General features: G+C 44.5%; 7 non-coding genes and 4 pseudogenes across 7 annotated transcripts; all 11 read left to right on the forward strand.

Moving 5' to 3' along the window:
* Positions 1 to 180: 180 nt before the first annotated feature.
* Positions 181 to 299, forward strand: LOC125731344 (5S ribosomal RNA; annotated as a pseudogene).
* A 1079-nt stretch (positions 300 to 1378) lies between these two features.
* On the forward strand, positions 1379 to 1497 carry LOC125731345 (5S ribosomal RNA; annotated as a pseudogene).
* Positions 1498 to 2569: 1072 nt separating this feature from the next.
* LOC125731875 (5S ribosomal RNA) lies at positions 2570 to 2688 on the forward strand (annotated as a pseudogene).
* Positions 2689 to 3767: 1079 nt separating this feature from the next.
* Positions 3768 to 3886, forward strand: LOC125731346 (5S ribosomal RNA; annotated as a pseudogene).
* A 1078-nt stretch (positions 3887 to 4964) lies between these two features.
* Positions 4965 to 5083, forward strand: LOC125734478 (5S ribosomal RNA). Its single transcript, XR_007393788.1, has one exon. It is a non-coding gene; the product is annotated as a 5S ribosomal RNA (ribosomal RNA).
* Positions 5084 to 6161: 1078 nt separating this feature from the next.
* On the forward strand, positions 6162 to 6280 carry LOC125734479 (5S ribosomal RNA). Its single transcript, XR_007393789.1, has one exon. It is a non-coding gene; the product is annotated as a 5S ribosomal RNA (ribosomal RNA).
* Positions 6281 to 7358: 1078 nt separating this feature from the next.
* Positions 7359 to 7477, forward strand: LOC125736256 (5S ribosomal RNA). Its single transcript, XR_007395540.1, has one exon. It is a non-coding gene; the product is annotated as a 5S ribosomal RNA (ribosomal RNA).
* Positions 7478 to 8558: 1081 nt separating this feature from the next.
* On the forward strand, positions 8559 to 8677 carry LOC125734480 (5S ribosomal RNA). Its single transcript, XR_007393790.1, has one exon. It is a non-coding gene; the product is annotated as a 5S ribosomal RNA (ribosomal RNA).
* A 1078-nt stretch (positions 8678 to 9755) lies between these two features.
* On the forward strand, positions 9756 to 9874 carry LOC125736257 (5S ribosomal RNA). Its single transcript, XR_007395541.1, has one exon. It is a non-coding gene; the product is annotated as a 5S ribosomal RNA (ribosomal RNA).
* A 1081-nt stretch (positions 9875 to 10955) lies between these two features.
* LOC125735046 (5S ribosomal RNA) lies at positions 10956 to 11074 on the forward strand. The gene has a single exon (XR_007394345.1). It is a non-coding gene; the product is annotated as a 5S ribosomal RNA (ribosomal RNA).
* Positions 11075 to 12151: 1077 nt separating this feature from the next.
* On the forward strand, positions 12152 to 12270 carry LOC125736101 (5S ribosomal RNA). Its single transcript, XR_007395384.1, has one exon. It is a non-coding gene; the product is annotated as a 5S ribosomal RNA (ribosomal RNA).
* The last annotated feature ends 172 nt before the right edge of the window (positions 12271 to 12442 follow it).

A 12442-nucleotide genomic window follows, 5' to 3' on the forward strand; every position in this document is an offset into this window, starting at 1 on the left:
GGCTGCCGGATGAGTAGTTTGGTGAATGTTTGGTGTGGGTCCGGTGCTGCCGATTGGATGGTGGTGCTGCTGTGTGAGTCAGATAAAAAAAAAAAAAAAAACAGGAGTAGGATCCAATGGGAATAACTGGCATGTATAGACGCGTGTAATGCAAAAGGGCTATTTTTGGTAGCGTCTCTCGCTTACGGCCGTACCACCCTGAACGCGCCCGATCTCGTCTTATCTTGGAAGCTAAGCAGGCTAGGGTCTGGTTAGTACTTGGATGGGAGACCACCTGGGAATACCAGGTGCTGTAAGCTTTTCTCACTTTTACTTTATACAGGGGGCGCTCCACTTCACGATTAATTTAAATCTATCACTCCCCTTCCATTTTACTATTTTATATATATATTTTTATTTTCTCTCTTTCATAAAGGCAGCTTTTACACACGTTTTACTCTAAATACTGCCTGGTAATTCTAGGTGCTGTAAGCTGTTCGTGCCTTTATTCCACCAGGGCACGATCTTCTCACAAACTTGAAGACTGTCACTCCCCATTCACGTTTTACAACTTATTGTTAATAATAAAGAGACAGCTTTTTACACACAGTTTTAAACAAAGTACTGATATAATTCCTCTTCAACTCACCGCTTTGTTTTCTATGCAAAAACCACTTCGCCACAGAAGACTTGATATTCTTGGCATAGCAAGGTCTGCTCTTCTCCTCCTTTCAAAACTTGCTAAAAGCTGTATTTAAAAGAGCAGGTTGGCCGGGGTAATTCACACCCTTCAATGCCAGCTTAATGTTTAGGTTAGTGGGAATCACAGAGGAATTAGGGATGGAAACTTCTTTGTTGATGGTAGAAGCGGTCTGGTGAATTTTTAGAGAGAAGAGGCCGTCGATGTTTCAATGTAGAAAATTGTTCTGGCTGCAGCCTGCAGTATGGACTTGTTGGTGTGTGTAGCTCCCAGTGTTCTGACAGCGCGACGTTTTGGGGAAGCATGTGATTCAACAGCTACCAGTGGGCTTCGTGCGGCGGAGATTTTGTGGCTGTTAGCGGAGTTGATAACAGAGGGTTGTTAAGAGAAGCCTGCATGAGGTAGGCAAAGGAGTAATGTTTGCCGGCGGGGGACGTGCGGCAATTAACCTGTGCGGTAGTGAAAAGGAGTTAAAGAGAAGGAAGTGTGCGGATGCGGAAAGAATGGAATAATTGTGGTAGGCTGCCGGATGAGTAGTTTGGTGAATGTTTGGTGTGGGTCCGGTGCTGCCGATTGGATGGTGGTGCTGCTGTGTGAGTCAGATAAAAAAAAAAAAAAAACAGGAGTAGGATCCAATGGGAATAACTGGCATGTATAGACGCGTGTAATGCAAAAGGGCTATTTTTGGTAGCGTCTCTCGCTTACGGCCGTACCACCCTGAACGCGCCCGATCTCGTCTTATCTTGGAAGCTAAGCAGGCTAGGGTCTGGTTAGTACTTGGATGGGAGACCACCTGGGAATACCAGGTGCTGTAAGCTTTTCTCACTTTTACTTTATACAGGGGGCGCTCCACTTCACGATTAATTTAAATCTATCACTCCCCTTCCATTTTACTATTTTATATATTTCTTTTTTCTCTCATTCATAAAGGCAGCTTTTACACACCGTTTTACTCTAAATACTGCCTGGTAATTATAGCTGCTGTAAGCTGTTCGTGCCTTTATTCCACCAGGGCGCGATCTTCTCACAAACTTGAAGACTGTCACTCCCCATTCACATTTTACAACTTATTGTTAATGATAAAGAGACAGCTTTTTACACACAGTTTTAAACAAAGTACTGATATTATTCCTCTTCAACTCACCGCTTTGTTTTCTATGCAAAAACCACTTCGCCACAGAAGACTCGATATTATTGGCATAGCAAGTTCTGCTCTTCTCCTTTCAAAACTTGCTGAAAGCTCTATTTAAAAGAACAGATTGGCCGGGGTAATTCACACCCTTCAATGCCAGCTTAATGTTTAGGTTAGTGGGAATCACAGAGGAATTAGGGATGGAAACTTCTTTGCTGGTGGTAGAAGCGGTCTGGTGAATTTTTAGAGAGAAGAGACCGTCGATGTTTGAATGTAGAAAATTGTTCTGGCTGCAGCCTGCAGTATGGACTTGTTGGTGTGTGTAGCTCCCAGTGTTCTGACAGCGCGACGTTTTGGGGAAGCATGTGATTCAGCAGCTACCAGTGGGCTTCGTGCGGCGGAGATTTTGTGGCTGTTAGCGGAGTTGATAACAGAGGGTCGTTAAGAGAAGCCTGCATGCAGTAGGCAAAGGAGTAATGTTTGCCGGCGGGGGACGTGCGGCGATTAACCTGTGCGGTAGTGAAAAGGAGTTAAAAAGAAGGAAGTGTGCGGATGCGGAAAGAATGGAATAATTGTGGTAGGCTGCCGGCTGAGTAGTTTGGTGAATGTTTGGTGTGGGTGCGGTGCTGCCGATTGGATGGTGGTGCTGCAGTGTGAGTCAGATAAAAAAAAAAAAAAACAGGAGTAGGATCCAATGGGAATAACTGGCATGTATAGACGCGTGTAATGCAAAAGGGCTATTTTTGGTAGCATCTCTCGCTTACGGCCATACCTCCCTGAATGCGCCCGATCGTGTCTTATCTCGGAAGCTAAGCAGGCTAGGGTCTGGTTAGTACTTGGATGGGAGACCACCTGGGAATACCAGGTCCTGTAAGCTTTTCTCACTTTTACTTTATACAGGGGGCGCTCCACTTCACGATTAATTGAAATCTAGCACTCCCCTTCCATTTTACTATTTTATATATATATTTTTATTTTCTCTCTTTCATAAAGGCAGCTTTTACACACGTTTTACTCTAAATACTGCCTGGTAATTCTAGGTGCTGTAAGCTGTTCGTGCCTTTATTCCACCAGGGCACGATCTTCTCACAAACTTGAAGACTGTCACTCCCCATTCACGTTTTACAACTTATTGTTAATAATAAAGAGACAGCTTTTTACACACAGTTTTAAACAAAGTACTGATATAATTCCTCTTCAACTCACCGCTTTGTTTTCTATGCAAAAACCACTTCGCCACAGAAGACTTGATATTGTTGGCATAGCAAGGTCTGCTCTTCTCCTCCTTTCAAAACTTGCTAAAAGCTGTATTTAAAAGAGCAGGTTGGCCGGGGTAATTCACACCCTTCAATGCCAGCTTAATGTTTAGGTTAGTGGGAATCACAGAGGAATTAGGGATGGAAACTTCTTTGTTGATGGTAGAAGCGGTCTGGTGAATTTTTAGAGAGAAGAGGCCGTCGATGTTTCAATGTAGAAAATTGTTCTGGCTGCAGCCTGCAGTATGGACTTGTTGGTGTGTGTAGCTCCCAGTGTTCTGACAGCGCGACGTTTTGGGGAAGCATGTGATTCAACAGCTACCAGTGGGCTTCGTGCGGCGGAGATTTTGTGGCTGTTAGCGGAGTTGATAACAGAGGGTTGTTAAGAGAAGCCTGCATGAGGTAGGCAAAGGAGTAATGTTTGCCGGCGGGGGACGTGCGGCAATTAACCTGTGCGGTAGTGAAAAGGAGTTAAAGAGAAGGAAGTGTGCGGATGCGGAAAGAATGGAATAATTGTGGTAGGCTGCTGGCTGAGTAGTTTGGTGAATGTTTGGTGTGGGTCCGGTGCTGCCGATTGGATGGTGGTGCTGATGTGTGAGTCAGATAAAAAAAAAAAAAAAACAGGAGTAGGATCCAATGGGAATAACTGGCATGTATAGACGCGTGTAATGCAAAAGGGCTATTTTTGGTAGCGTCTCTCGCTTACGGCCGTACCACCCTGAACGCGCCCGATCTCGTCTTATCTTGGAAGCTAAGCAGGCTAGGGTCTGGTTAGTACTTGGATGGGAGACCACCTGGGAATACCAGGTGCTGTAAGCTTTTCTCACTTTTACTTTATACAGGGGGCGCTCCACTTCACGATTAATTTAAATCTATCACTCCCCTTCCATTTTACTATTTTATATATTTCTTTTTTCTCTCATTCATAAAGGCAGCTTTTACACACCGTTTTACTCTAAATACTGCCTGGTAATTATAGCTGCTGTAAGCTGTTCGTGCCTTTATTCCACCAGGGCGCGATCTTCTCACAAACTTGAAGACTGTCACTCCCCATTCACATTTTACAACTTATTGTTAATGATAAAGAGTCAGCTTTTTACACACAGTTTTAAACAAAGTACTGATATTATTCCTCTTCAACTCACCGCTTTGTTTTCTATGCAAAAACGACTTCGCCACAGAAGACTCGTTATTATTGGCATAGCAAGGTCTGCTCTTCTCCTCCCTTCAAAACTTGCTAAAAGCTGTATTTAAAAGAGCAGGTTGGCCGGGGTAATTCACACCCTTCAATGCCAGCTTAATGTTTAGGTTAGTGGGAATCACAGAGGAATTAGGGATGGAAACTTCTTTGCTGGTGGTAGAAGCGGTCTGGTGAATTTTTAGAGAGAAGAGGCCGTCAATGTTTGAATGTAGAAAATTGTTCTGGCTGCAGCCTGCAGTATGGACTTGTTGGTGTGTGTAGCTCCCAGTGTTCTGACAGCGCGACGTTTTGGGGAAGCATGTGATTCAACAGCTACCAGTGGGCTTCGTGCGGCAGAGATTTTGTGGCTGTTAGCGGAGTTGATAACAGAGGGTTGTTAAGAGAAGCCTGCATGAGGTAGGCAAAGGAGTAATGTTTGCCGGCGGGGGACGTGCGGCAATTATCCTGTGCGGTAGTGAAAAGGAGTTAAAGAGAAGGAAGTGTGCGGATGCGGAAAGAATGGAATAATTGTGGTAGGCTGCCGGCTGAGTAGTTTGGTGAATGTTTGGTGTGGGTCCGGCGCTGCCGATTGGATGGTGGGGCTGCAGTGTGAGTCAGATAAAAAAAAAAAAAAAGAACATTAATAGGATCCAATGGGACCAACTGGCATGTATAGAGGCGTGTAATGCAAAAGGGCTGTTTTTGGTAGCATCTCTCGCTTACGGCCATACCACCCTGAACACGCCCGATCTCGTCTGATCTCGGAAGCTAAGCAGGGTAGGGTCTGGTTAGTACTTGGATGGGAGACCACCTGGGACTACCAGGTGCTGTAAGCTTTTCTCACTTTTACTTTATACAGGGGGCGCTCCACTTCACGATTAATTTAAATCTATCACTCCCCTTCCATTTTACTATTTTATATATATTTTTTTATTTTCTCTCTTTCATAAAGGCAGCTTTTACACACCGTTTTACTCTAAATACTGCCTGGTAATTCTAGGTGCTGTAAGCTCTTCGTGCCTTTATTCCACCAGGGCGCGATCTTCTCACAAACTTGAAGACTGTCACTCCCCATTCACGTTTTACAACTTATTGTTAATGATAAAGAGACAGCTTTTTACACACAGTTTTAAACAAAGTACTGATATTATTCCTCTTCAACTGACCGCTTTGTTTTCTATGCAAAAACCACTTCGCCACAGAAGACTCGATATTATTGGCATAGCAAGTTCTGCTCTTCTCCTTTCAAAACTTGCTAAAAGCTGTATTTAAAAGAACAGATTGGCCGGGGTAATTCACACCCTTCAATGCCAGCTTAATGTTTAGGTTATTGGGAATCACAGAGGAATTAGGGATGGAAACTTCTTTGCTGGTGGTAGAAGCGGTCTGGTGAATTTTTAGAGAGAAGAGGCCGTCGATGTTTGAATGTAGAAAATTGTTCTGGCTGCAGCCTGCAGTATGGACTTGTTGGTGTGTGTAGCTCCCAGTGTTCTGACAGCGCGACGTTTTGGGGAAGCATGTGATTCAGCAGCTACCAGTGGGCTTCGTGCGGCGGAGATTTTGTGGCTGTTAGCGGAGTTGATAACAGAGGGTCGTTAAGAGAAGCCTGCATGCAGTAGGCAAAGGAGTAATGTTTGCCGGCGGGGGACGTGCGGCGATTAACCTGTGCGGTAGTGAAAAGGAGTTAAAGAGAAGGAAGTGTGCGGATGCGGAAAGAATGGAATAATTGTGGTAGGCTGCCGGCTGAGTAGTTTGGTGAATGTTTGGTGTGGGTCCGGCGCTGCCGATTGGATGGTGGTGCTGCAGTGTGAGTCAGATAAAAAAAAAAAAAAGAACATTAGTAGGATCCAATGGGACCAACTGGCATGTATAGAGGCGTGTAATGCAAAAGGGCTGTTTTTGGTAGCATCTCTCGCTTACGGCCATACCACCCTGAACACGCCCGATCTCGTCTGATCTCGGAAGCTAAGCAGGGTAGGGTCTGGTTAGTACTTGGATGGGAGACCACCTGGGACTACCAGGTGCTGTAAGCTTTTCTCACTTTTACTTTATACAGGGGGCGCTCCACTTCACGATTAATTTAAATCTATCACTCCCCTTCCATTTTACTATTTTATATATATATTTTTATTTTCTCTCTTTCATAAAGGCAGCTTTTACACACCGTTTTACTCTAAATACTGCCTGGTAATTCTAGGTGCTGTAAGCTCTTCGTGCCTTTATTCCACCAGGGCGCGATCTTCTCACAAACTTGAAGACTGTCACTCCCCATTCACGTTTTACAACTTATTGTTAATGATAAAGAGACAGCTTTTTACACACAGTTTTAAACAAAGTACTGATATTATTCCTCTTCAACTGACCGCTTTGTTTTCTATGCAAAAACCACTTCGCCACAGAAGACTCGATAATATTGGCATAGCAAGTTCTGCTCTTCTCCTTTCAAAACTTGCTAAAAGCTGTATTTAAAAGAACAGATTGGCCGGGGTAATTCACACCCTTCAATGCCAGCTTAATGTTTAGGTTAGTGGGAATCACAGAGGAATTAGGGATGGAAACTTCTTTGCTGGTGGTAGAAGCGGTCTGGTGAATTTTTAGAGAGAAGAGGCCGTCGATGTTTGAATGTAGAAAATTGTTCTGGCTGCAGCCTGCAGTATGGACTTGTTGGTGTGTGTAGCTCCCAGTGTTCTGACAGCGCGACGTTTTGGGGAAGCATGTGATTCAGCAGCTACCAGTGGGCTTCGTGCGGCGGAGATTTTGTGGCTGTTAGCGGAGTTGATAACAGAGGGTCGTTAAGAGAAGCCTGCATGCAGTAGGCAAAGGAGTAATGTTTGCCGGCGGGGGACGTGCGGCGATTAACCTGTGCGGTAGTGAAAAGGAGTTAAAGAGAAGGAAGTGTGCGGATGCGGAAAGAATGGAATAATTGTGGTAGGCTGCCGGCTGAGTAGTTTGGTGAATGTTTGGTGTGGGTCCGGCGCTGCCGATTGGATGGTGGGGCTGCAGTGTGAGTCAGATAAAAAAAAAAAAAAAACCAGGAGTAGGATCCAATGGGACTAACTGGCATGTATAGACGCGTGTAATGCAAAAGGGCTGTTTTTGGTAGCATCTCTCGCTTACGGCCATACCACCCTGAACACGCCCGATCTCGTCTGATCTCGGAAGCCAAGCAGCGTAGGGTCTGGTTAGTATTTGGATGGGAGACCTCCTGGGAATACCAGGTGCTGTAAGCTTTTCTCACTTTTACTTTATACAGGGGGCGCTCCACTTCACGATTAATTTAAATCTATCACTCCCCTTCCATTTTAGTATTTCATATATATATATTTTTTTTTTTCTCTCATTCATAAAGGCAGCTTTTAGAAACCGTTTTACTCTAAATACTTCCTGGTAATTCTAGGTGCTGTAAGCTGTTCGTGCCTTTATTCCACCAGGGCGCGATCTTCTCACAAACTTGAAGACTGTCACTCCCCATTCACGTTTTACAACTTATTGTTAATGATAAAGAGACAGCTTTTTACACACAGTTTTAAACAAAGTACTGATATTATTCCTCTTCAACTGACCGCTTTGTTTTCTATGCAAAAACCACTTCGCCACAGAAGACTCGATATTATTGGCATAGCAAGTTCTGCTCTTCTCCTTTCAAAACTTGCTAAAAGCTGTATTTAAAAGAACAGATTGGCCGGGGTAATTCACACCCTTCAATGCCAGCTTAATGTTTAGGTTAGTGGGAATCAAAGAGGAATTAGGGATGGAAACTTCTTTGCTGGTGGTAGAAGCGGTCTGGTGAATTTTTAGAGAGAAGAGGCCGTCGATGTTTGAATGTAGAAAATTGATCTGGCTGCAGCCTGCAGTATGGACTTGTTGGTGTGTGTAGCTCCCAGTGTTCTGACAGCGCGACGTTTTGGGGAAGCATGTGATTCAGCAGCTACCAGTGGGCTTCGTGCGGCGGAGATTTTGTGGCTGTTAGCGGAGTTGATAACAGAGGGTCGTTAAGAGAAGCCTACATGCAGTAGGCAAAGGAGTAATGTTTGCCGGCGGGGGACGTGCGGCGATTAACCTGTGCGGTAGTGAAAAGGAGTTAAAAAGAAGGAAGTGTGCGGATGCGGAAAGAATGGAATAATTGTGGTAGGCTGCCGGCTGAGTAGTTTGGTGAATGTTTGGTGTGGGTCCGGCGCTGCCGATTGGATGGTGGGGCTGCAGTGTGAGTCAGATAAAAAAAAAAAAAAGAACATTAGTAGGATCCAATGGGACCAACTGGCATGTATAGAGGCGTGTAATGCAAAAGGGCTGTTTTTGGTAGTATCTCTCGCTTACGGCCATACCACCCTGAACACGCCCGATCTCGTCTGATCTCGGAAGCTAAGCAGGGTAGGGTCTGGTTAGTACTTGGATGGGAGACCACCTGGGACTACCAGGTGCTGTAAGCTTTTCTCACTTTTACTTTATACAGGGGGCGCTCCACTTCACGATTAATTTAAATCTATCACTCCCCTTCCATTTTACTATTTTATATATATATTTTTATTTTCTCTCTTTCATAAAGGCAGCTTTTACACACCGTTTTACTCTAAATACTGCCTGGTAATTCTAGGTGCTGTAAGCTCTTCGTGCCTTTATTCCACCAGGGCGCGATCTTCTCACAAACTTGAAGACTGTCACTCCCCATTCACGTTTTACAACTTATTGTTAATGATAAAGAGACAGCTTTTTACACACAGTTTTAAACAAAGTACTGATATTATTCCTCTTCAACTGACCGCTTTGTTTTCTATGCAAAAACCACTTCGCCACAGAAGACTCGATATTATTGGCATAGCAAGTTCTGCTCTTCTCCTTTCAAAACTTGCTAAAAGCTGTATTTAAAAGAAGAGATTGGCCGGGGTAATTCACACCCTTCAATGCCAGCTTAATGTTTAGGTTAGTGGGAATCACAGAGGAATTAGGGATGGAAACTTCTTTGCTGGTGGTAGAAGCGGTCTGGTGAATTTTTAGAGAGAAGAGGCCGTCGATGTTTGAATGTAGAAAATTGTTCTGGCTGCAGCCTGCAGTATGGACTTGTTGGTGTGTGTAGCTCCCAGTGTTCTGACAGCGCGACGTTTTGGGGAAGCATGTGATTCAGCAGCTACCAGTGGGCTTCGTGCGGCGGAGATTTTGTGGCTGTTAGCGGAGTTGATAACAGAGGGTCGTTAAGAGAAGCCTGCATGCAGTAGGCAAAGGAGTAATGTTTGCCGGCGGGGGACGTGCGGCGATTAACCTGTGCGGTAGTGAAAAGGAGTTAAAGAGAAGGAAGTGTGCGGATGCGGAAAGAATGGAATAATTGTGGTAGGCTGCCGGCTGAGTAGTTTGGTGAATGTTTGGTGTGGGTCCGGCGCTGCCGATTGGATGGTGGGGCTGCAGTGTGAGTCAGATAAAAAAAAAAAAAAAACCAGGAGTAGGATCCAATGGGACTAACTGGCATGTATAGACGCGTGTAATGCAAAAGGGCTGTTTTTGGTAGCATCTCTCGCTTACGGCCATACCACCCTGAACACGCCCGATCTCGTCTGATCTCGGAAGCCAAGCAGCGTAGGGTCTGGTTAGTATTTGGATGGGAGACCTCCTGGGAATACCAGGTGCTGTAAGCTTTTCTCACTTTTACTTTATACAGGGGGCGCTCCACTTCACGATTAATTTAAATCTATCACTCCCCTTCCATTTTAGTATTTCATATATATATATATATTTTTTTTCTCTCATTCATAAAGGCAGCTTTTAGAAACCGTTTTACTCTAAATACTTCCTGGTAATTCTAGGTGCTGTAAGCTGTTCGTGCCTTTATTCCACCAGGGCGCGATCTTCTCACAAACTTGAAGACTGTCACTCCCCATTCACGTTTTACAACTTATTGTTAATGATAAAGAGACAGCTTTTTACACACAGTTTTAAACAAAGTACTGATATTATTCCTCTTCAACTGACCGCTTTGTTTTCTATGCAAAAACCACTTCGCCACAGAAGACTCGATATTATTGGCATAGCAAGTTCTGCTCTTCTCCTTTCAAAACTTGCTAAAAGCTGTATTTAAAAGAACAGATTGGCCGGGGTAATTCACACCCTTCAATGCCAGCTTAATGTTTAGGTTAGTGGGAATCACAGAGGAATTAGGGATGGAAACTTCTTTGCTGGTGGTAGAAGCGGTCTGGTGAATTTTTAGAGAGAAGAGGCCGTCGATGTTTGAATGTAGAAAATTGATCTGGCTGCAGCCTGCAGTATGGACTTGTTGGTGTGTGTAGCTCCCAGTGTTCTGACAGCGCGACGTTTTGGGGAAGCATGTGATTCAGCAGCTACCAGTGGGCTTCGTGCGGCGGAGATTTTGTGGCTGTTAGCGGAGTTGATAACAGAGGGTCGTTAAGAGAAGCCTACATGCAGTAGGCAAAGGAGTAATGTTTGCCGGCGGGGGACGTGCGGCGATTAACCTGTGCGGTAGTGAAAAGGAGTTAAAAAGAAGGAAGTGTGCGGATGCGGAAAGAATGGAATAATTGTGGTAGGCTGCCGGCTGAGTAGTTTGGTGAATGTTTGGTGTGGGTCCGGCGCTGCCGATTGGATGGTGGGGCTGCAGTGTGAGTCAGATAAAAAAAAAAAAAAACCAGGAGTAGGATCCAATGGGACTAACTGGCATGTATAGACGCGTGTAATGCAAAATGGCTGTTTTTGGTAGCATCTCTCGCTTATGGCCATACCACCCTGAACACGCCCGATCTCGTCTGATCTTGGAAGCTAAGCAGGGTAGGGTCTGGTTAGTACTTGGATGGGAAACCACCTGGGAATACCAGGTGCTGTAAGCTTTTCTCACTTTTTCTTTATACAGGGGGCGCTCCACTTCACGATTAATTTAAATCTATCACTCCCCTTCCATTTTACTATTTTATATATATTTATATTTTTTTTCTCTCATTCATAAAGGCAGCTTTTAGAAACCGTTTTACTCTAAATACTTCCTGGTAATTCTAGGTGCTGTAAGCTGTTCGTGCCTTTATTCCACCAGGTCGCGATCTTCTCACAAACTTGAAGACTGTCACTCCCAATTCACGTTTTACAACTTATTGTTAATGATAAAGAGACAGCTTTTTACACACAGTTTTAAACAAAGTACTGATATTATTCCTCTTCAACTGACCGCTTTGTTTTCTATGCAAAAACCACTTCGCCACAGAAGACTCGATATTATTGGCATAGCAAGTTCTGCTCTTCTCCTTTCAAAACTTGCTAAAAGCTGTATTTAAAAGAACAGATTGGCCGGGGTAATTCACACCCTTCAATGCCAGCTTAATGTTTAGGTTAGTGGGAATCACAGAGGAATTAGGGATGGAAACTTCTTTGCTGGTGGTAGAAGCGGTCTGGTGAATTTTTAGAGAGAAGAGGCCGTCGATGTTTGAATGTAGAAAATTGTTCTGGCTGCAGCCTGCAGTATGGACTTGTTGGTGTGTGTAGCTCCCAGTGTTCTGACAGCGCGACGTTTTGGGGAAGCATGTGATTCAGCAGCTACCAGTGGGCTTCGTGCGGCGGAGATTTTGTGGCTGTTAGCGGAGTTGATAACAGAGGGTCGTTAAGAGAAGCCTGCATGCAGTAGGCAAAGGAGTAATGTTTGCCGGCGGGGGACGTGCGGCGATTAACCTGTGTGGTAGTGAAAAGGAGTTAAAAAGAAGGAAGTGTGCGGATGCGGAAAGAATGGAATAATTGTGGTAGGCTGCCGGCTGAGTAGTTTGGTGAATGTTTGGTGTGGGTCCGGCGCTGCCGATTGGATGGTGGGGCTGCAGTGTGAGTCAGATAAAAAAAAAAAAACCAGGAGTAGGATCCAATGGGACTAACTGGCATGTATAGACGCGTGTAATGCAAAATGGCTGTTTTTGGTAGCATCTCTCGCTTACGGCCATACCACCCTGAACACACCCGATCTCGTCTGGTCTTGGAAGCTAAGCAGGGTAGGGTCTGGTTAGTACTTGGATGGAAAACCACCTGGGAATACCAGGTGCTGTAAGCTTTTCTCACTTTTACTTTATACAGGGGGCGCTCCACTTCACGATTAATTTAAATCTATCACTCCCCTTCCATTTTACTATTTTATATATATTTATATTTTTTTTCTCTCATTCATAAAGGCAGCTTTTACACACCGTTTTACTCTAAATACTTCCTGGTAATTCTAGGTGCTG

Source organism: Brienomyrus brachyistius, chromosome 2 (genome assembly GCF_023856365.1).
Source record: "Brienomyrus brachyistius isolate T26 chromosome 2, BBRACH_0.4, whole genome shotgun sequence".
Taxonomy (NCBI): domain Eukaryota; kingdom Metazoa; phylum Chordata; class Actinopteri; order Osteoglossiformes; family Mormyridae; genus Brienomyrus; species Brienomyrus brachyistius.